We start from the raw sequence: 6,763 nt of genomic DNA, 5'->3' as shown, positions 1-6,763 counted from the left end.
GACTCAGGCAGGCACTTGGGAGCAACAAGTTGTTCACCACCGCTGTGCTCCCTGCGCAAGAGCTAGGGCTCGGTGGGAGGATGAGGCAAGATTCGTCAGAAGATGCCCAAAGACAGGGGGTGGTGGTTGCGCAGCTGAGCTCAGCCCCCCACCCTGAGGAGCTCCCCAAAAGTCTCAGGGTCCCCAGCGTTGGGGTGGGGGCTCTTCACCTAGGGGTGCCTCGGACAGGACGCTGTGAGGGGCCTGGCTTTTTCTTTCGTCTGGTTCTTGATGCGTTTCTGTCGCTCTTCAGTTTCCCAGGCCCTGAACGCAAATGTTTCACAGCAGGAAGGTTTTGTCCGCCCGCCCCTGGAGCAGCTCGTTCTCCCGTGCGTGATCGAGAGTTGTTCGTTTTGAGTTGTCTGCTTGCGAGTTAGCCCTAATTAACTCATGCCTGCAGGAGGAGGGCAGGGTTCGTAGCTGGGATGCTTTCCCAACAGAAATTGCCCAGCTTTTCTCACTAACTTGCTGATGCTGGGCCGATTCCGTAGCATGAGCTGTACAGGTCTCTGCAGACCACGCCTGCCACACCGCATGTTCGCTGCTGGAGATTCGACTTGAAATAAAATCAAAACTATTTGCTTTCCCTTCTCCCGCTCCAGAAGATGGGTTAAATTCTCAAGCCAAGCATCTGAACAACTCAAGTGTTCTCAAAGTGCTTGAAATCGCCTCTTTCTGCAGCGTGGGATGGTGCAAAAAGAAAAAGGAGGGATGGCTCTGCCGTCGGGTACTTCAGGGGCAATTTTATTCTCTCCGGACGTGGGTCACAGCTCCTCACCACCCTCCTGAGCTGGGAGCAGGAGGAGGAGAGCTGTGTCACAGCACGGGGATGGGATCAAAACAGCTGGGTTTTATGTTTGGAGTAGCTCGTTTTATTTTCCTAATTCTCTAAAATCATAGCATTTTCTTCTAGAAGCAAAAGCCTATGGGGGGAAAAGTACTTTAGACAAATGCTGGGCTGGGGGGAGAGTGTTTCCTGGAACTAGGAGAGAATCAATTCAAGTGGCTGGAAATGCTAGAATGGGTATTTTAGGGTGGTGCTGGTGGCTGAAGACCTGAGTCTTTTCCCAAAACCACACAAACTTATTTGCCCATTGCCTAAAAATATTTTTGGGGTGAATCTGTCCCATGCCATGAAGAAAATGAGAGCAGCGCGACTGTACAGGGGTGCCTCCTCCCTCCAACGTTACCCTGAAAGGCTCAAACAGGGGCGGCTCTTGTGCCACCAAGAGAAAGAAATTATTGTCCTGGCTGTTCCCTCCTTTGCTGAGTGAGCACAGGGAGAGAATTTTTATGGCTGAATGATTTGATCAGAGTAACTCCAAACCTGGAATGACGGTTTGGGTTGGAAGGGATCTCAAAGATCATCGAGTTCCAACGCCCTGCCATGGGCAGGGACACCCTCCACTAGCCCAGGTTGCCCAACGCAAGAGGTTTTTGGAGGTGGCACCAGGGGCTGTGTGCCCACCCAGATCCTGCCTGGTGGGTCCCCCAGCCTGGAGCTCCATCCCATTGACCTCCCCTGTGAGGCGGGGGGATGGCGGTGGCTTTGCTCAGGGCTGGTGTCCCCAAAAAGGCTTCAATGCCTGTAAAATCCTGGTCCACAGCTTCCCTCTGCTCCCGCAGGCTGGGGTGGGGTGGGGTGGGATGGAAGAGGCTGCAGGGCTTCACCCACTGGTACCACGGCCGCACCCCTCTGCGGGACCCCCCAGACCCAGGTCCCCTCCCCAGAGATTGCGCTGCCAGGCCGCAGTGTCGGTTGGGCCCTACAGCAGGGCTGTATGTTGTATGGGGGGCTGTACCCCATACCGGGGCTGTACCCCATTACCGGGGCTGTACTCTAGTGCGAGGCCCAGCCGCGTATTAGGACCAGTCCCCTCTAAGGGGGTCGATGTGCCCCATACCGGGGCCTGTCCCCCACAGCAGGGCTCTGCCCCATACAGGGGCCTGTTCCCTGCCAAGGGACTGTCCCCACCCTGAGCCCAAACGGGATCCCGGCTGCTGTAGTGGTGCCATCCCCCATACCGGGGCCACATCCTGCAGCGGCCCCCGTCCCCTAGAGGGTACCTATAGCGGGGCCTGGGGCAACGTGAGGGCCCGGCCCCGGCCCCGCACCGGGCCCGCCGGGCAGCAGCCAGTTAAAACGCAGGCCCTGCCAGTAGCCGCCAAGCGCGGCGCTGCCGTAAAGTGCCCCACGCGGCCGCAAAGCCACCCTCCCGTCGTTCGCCTCAAGCCTCCTATTCTCGAACGCGCTTTACTCCAACGCCGTTGCGCCACCACCCTCCCGTTGGCTGCGCTTGCGCCGAGCTCCGCCGGGCCTCTCCGTTTCGGAGTTGGTATTCAGGAAGGACGCTTGCGCCGGCGGCGTGGTGGGGGGTGCATGGGTCCGTGCGGAGGCTACGCCAGTGGCGTAGCGTTGTCGCTGCCTGGCCGCTGCCCGCGGAGTGGTGAGGGGAGGCGAGAGGCGGCGTGAGGAGAAGCCGGGCCGGGGGCGCCGCCATGGGGAGGCGGCCGCGGGGCAGCGGCAGCGGGGCCCGCTGCTGAGGGCCTGCGGAGGTAACCGCCGGGGCCGCGCCGGGGTGCCCTGTTGCTGCGGTTCGCCCCGGCCGGGACCGGGTAGTGCCGGGGAGGGAGGGGGGCCGGGCCGGGCCGGGCGGCGCCTCAGGCGGGGGCGGCGGGGGCCGGGCCCGGGGCGCTGGGGAAGCGGTGGGGGCCGGGCAGGGGCAGGAGGGGCCGTGGGGGCCACGGGGAAGGTAGGTGCCGGGGCGAGGCCCAGGCGGGGGCTGGGGAGGGATCCGGCTGGCCCCGGGGGCTGAGGGGGCCGTAGGGCTCGCGTTGGGGTCGGGCCGGGCCGGGGGGCCGAGGGCCCGGGGGCCCCTCGCTCCCTTTCCTCCCGGCGATGCCTGTTTCGTGGCCCTGAGGACTCACCGGGTCCACCCGAGATCGCGGCCCCCACAAGGCCCGTTTGAGGCTGGGTCGGTGGCCGGGATGGGGTCGGACCTCCCCGGGTTGTGTCCCCCGGGCCTGCACCCTGCCCGGTGGAGCCGGAGCCTTGCAGAATGTTGGCTCCTTTGTATGTGGCTTCCCTCTCTCCAGAGGGGTTACAAAGTGTTTATTTGGGAAAGGGACTGTGCCGAATCTGGTATTTAAAATAGATATTTTTTTTTTCCCTTTAGGAAAGCGGGTGAGGATGAATGTGAGAAACAGGAAAAATACCCTCCCCCTTCTGCCCCCACCAGACAGGAGCTGACTTTAGCTGTTCCTAAGGCAGCCAAGAAGAGAGGTTTGCAGATGAGAAGCAGCTCTCCTGTGGAGCTGGGCTACCAGAGAAAGGCCTGTGGCTCCTGTTTGGTGACTGGCAGAGGGGAATTGAGTGAGGCTCTTGGACCTGGATGGGGGGCTGATAAGTGAAATAGTGGGGATGTTTGGGAAGATATCCTCTGTTCTGAGGAATGGCTTGTGGTCTGGGTGGCATGGGGACCTGCCGCGTTAGGTGTATTTCTGAAGTTAAAAAATGAAGTTTATTAAACCTCTTTCAAGTTGCCGTGAAGTTATTCTGTTCTGAATAATAGAGGTAACTGGGACCCGAGTCAAACCATGTGTAAAATGACTGCAGGCATGCAAGTGGTTTGCCCCAGTGCGCCTGGAAGTTGCCTCGTTAACTGATCCAGTTGTTTTCCTTTTGTACAACAAGTGGTTGGATATCTGGAAATGAATTCTGAGGTGTGTGGAAGTTCATCTGCCAGCTGGACTGTCCTGTCAGCCTGCCACACGCAGCATGCCCCCATCTCCCCACTGCCAGCGCAGAGGTTTAAAAATTGGGCCTTTATGTAACAGATTGGAGAAAATGTTTGGTGTTTGCCAGTGCGTCTGAAAAAGAATTGCTGTAAATTAGGGCAGGAGGCCTCCATGGGGATCCTGTGGAGAGGCCTTCTCTGTGGCGCGGTAGGCTTGACTGCTGTGAGGAACTTGCCAAAGATTTGTTGGTTTTGTTTTAATTCAGTGCATTACAGATAGGAATGTTGTTTGGCGATGATTTTATCACCACTTGGTACCTTTTGGGCCTCTGGGTGGGTTGTAGTCTTGTGCCGTAGGCGAGGATGGTCTAACCCCAATCCGTTGCCTGGCTGGTGGTGGCTTCTCCAGGTCTGTGGTGGTATGCACGCCCGGGGAGCCCCCAGTTCCCCCGGGAGGGTGTTGTCTCGTTGGCTTGTAGAGATGGCTGCCCTCCCGTGTCAGTCTGTCTCGGTATTTGATCTCCTCCTCATTAGCTTACAAATCTGTAAGGCCTTATAAATCAGTTCTGTAGTTTCTTTGCGAAAACAGCTGCCGCTCTGGTTTACACTTGCGTCAAAACGACTGGGGTGCAGTTGGTGGTGGTTTGCAGGGGAGACTGTTTTTTCTGGGCAGTTTCTCTGGGCGCACTGAATGGAGCTCTGTGTTCCTGCCCTTGCAGCGTGGTTTGTGTTTGGTTTTCTTGTTGCAGCACTCTTCAGAGGAGTGAGTGGAGAGGAGGAAGTTGGCACTTGCAGTTCGGCAGGTTTCTGGATTCTGCCCTGCGAGTGCTTCTCTCTGCTGGTGTCAGTACGTGGAGAGGCTTTGCATCGCCTCTTGTTTTGTATTCCATTTCCAAGCTCCTGTGCAGCCTGAGTGTTGTCAAAACTGTTAATACGGGAGTGACTCAGCGGATCAATGGGAATGACATGAGGGTTGTGCTCACGGACAATCAGTATTTTTCCCCCCCACCCCCTCCAGCCCCACTGGGCTGGAAGAGATGATGTCCGAGAGCAACTGCCAATAAACATGTTTACTGGACTCGGGCCTGATTGTGCTCTGTAGCCTGCACCCCCCACCCCTCCCTCGGCCTTCCCCGCTGTGGTTTTCCTAGCTAGGAGGAGCTCTGATGAGCTGTGCTGGAGCAGCAATCCTTTGCTTTGGCTGGTCCATCCAGGTGTGTGCCTAGCCTCTGGTCTGGGGGCATTGCAGGCTGCGAAAAGGACCAGTCCTCACATGAGCCAGTCTGGGTAGGAAGCTGTTTATCTCTGCCTTTTAGGTAGAGGAACTGCAGTACTACAGGCACTAGAGGCTTATCTGAGATGGTGAGGAAGCCTCTGGTGAGTGGCAAGCCCTGCTGTGCTTTGGTTCCTTCCTAGGGGTTTGCAGGAGAGGTGTGGACCTCAGGGAAGGACAGTGGAAGAGGCGCTCTCCTTTCTGTCAGCAGGGCTGGTTAACGTGGGGTTTGGTTCCAGCGTGCAGTGGCCTGGTTTGCCTTGTGCTACTCCTGTGACTTCCAGATGCGTCAGGAGTCAAACGCTCTTCCCTCCCAGTGCTGCCGAGAGGGGAGAGACCTGGGTGCCAGCGCAGGAGCTTCCTTCGAGTGCTTACAATGGCTTTTTGCTCAGAGCTTGTGGGAACAGCTCTGCCCACAGCCCTGTAATTGGGCTTTGACTAGGCAGACTTGGCTTGTCCTGGGCGCAGTGAGAAGCTGTGAAACTGAGCCTCCTTCCTCGGGCCCAGCAGTGGTGCAGCTCGAGACTGCTTCCATCCTGCTGTACCCTGTGAGCCAGGAGGGGAAGGAGGGGGAGCAGGTGTCTCAGCAACTTTGGGATTCTGCCGAAGAACAAGTTATCCTCCCGTTGGAAAAGCTGTGTGCTTATAAATAGTTTTTGGTTTTTATTAGAATGGATGTTTATACTTCCTACTGGCAGTTCATGTCTCCGGTAGGTTCATTGCTGTAGAGAAGAAGCAGGACTCAGTTGTGAGGGAAGTGTAAAGGTGACTTTCTACTGGGGCAGCTGAATGCAGAGTGTTCGGGCTCTCTGTCTGGCTGCCAGATTCACACTAGCTGCCCTCCATCTCCTGGGGAATTCTCCTAAATCCCTGCACAGGCTGCAGCCCTTCCTGTTGCACAGCCACCCCCTTGCTTGTTATGTTGATGTGTTATTCCTAATAACTGGCTTTAAAAAAGAAAAAAAAAAAAAAAAACAGCTTACTGCAGAGCATGCAGCAAGTGGAGATGTTCCAAGGAACCTCCTGCCATGTCTTTACTACACTACCAGCTGCTGGATGGCTCTCTGGCAGCCGGGGTGAAACATGGGTCTGTCTGCTCTTTCAAGGCTTGTCTCAACCTGAGGTGCTCAGGGCTTTGATCCCCACCGCTCACAGGTTCCACCAGCCCTGCTGTGATAGGGAGGGAGAGGTGATATGGGGTGTGCTGGGTACCAGTGCAGCATGTGTAAAACCACAAAAAGTCTGTCTGTCTTCCGCTTGCTGCGATGGTAACGTTGCAGCAGATTGGCGCACTCGATAAGCGCTGAGGTGATCGCGCGCTGTGCGATTTAGGAAATGGTTCTTCAGGTAAGCTGAAACTTGTGGGTAAGACTTCGCAGGGCATTTTAAAATGCTTCGTAGAGCAAGATGTTCATGATTTCTTTCAGAGCTCACAGTAAGGAGAGCTTGCTCCTGGAATAGAGTAATTCAGTTAGTTCTTGAAAGACTTTTAAATTGGCTTCTTTGGTTCCAAAAAGATGATGGACAGAAGTTTCCTGTGTGTCCAGGAATGTTTCGCAGTGCCCACGAAGTCTGTATTCTTCTGGAAGGTTGGTGACAGTTGCATTTTCCAAGCGATACCCTGCTGACATCTGTCTTCACTGCAGTCAGACCTGTGTTGATTAAAAAGTTGCAGCATAAACTTTCTCACTTGTAGGAAACAAAGGTCTCTGTC

At 56.2% G+C, this 6,763-nt stretch overlaps 1 protein-coding gene across 2 annotated transcripts in view; it reads left to right on the top strand.

The window, feature by feature from the left end:
- The first annotated feature begins 2,363 nt into the window (after positions 1 to 2,363).
- Positions 2,364 to 6,763, top strand: part of CSNK1G2 (casein kinase 1 gamma 2) — a 45,374-nt gene continuing 40,974 nt past the window's right edge. The window contains exon 1 of one of the 2 annotated variants that reach the window (XM_075776311.1): positions 2,364 to 2,595. The gene's annotated coding sequence lies outside the window, so the exon portion shown is untranslated. Of the gene's footprint in view, positions 2,596 to 2,744; positions 2,793 to 6,763 lie in introns of those variants that run through there. The other variant, XM_075776310.1, reaches the window with a different exon arrangement.

The sequence above is a fragment of the Balearica regulorum genome, chromosome 26 (genome assembly GCF_011004875.1).
Source record: "Balearica regulorum gibbericeps isolate bBalReg1 chromosome 26, bBalReg1.pri, whole genome shotgun sequence".
NCBI classification, from domain to species: Eukaryota; Metazoa; Chordata; class Aves; order Gruiformes; family Gruidae; genus Balearica; species Balearica regulorum.
The sequence above is the reverse complement of the archived record's forward strand: the minus strand, read 5'-3'. Positions and strand labels throughout refer to the sequence as shown.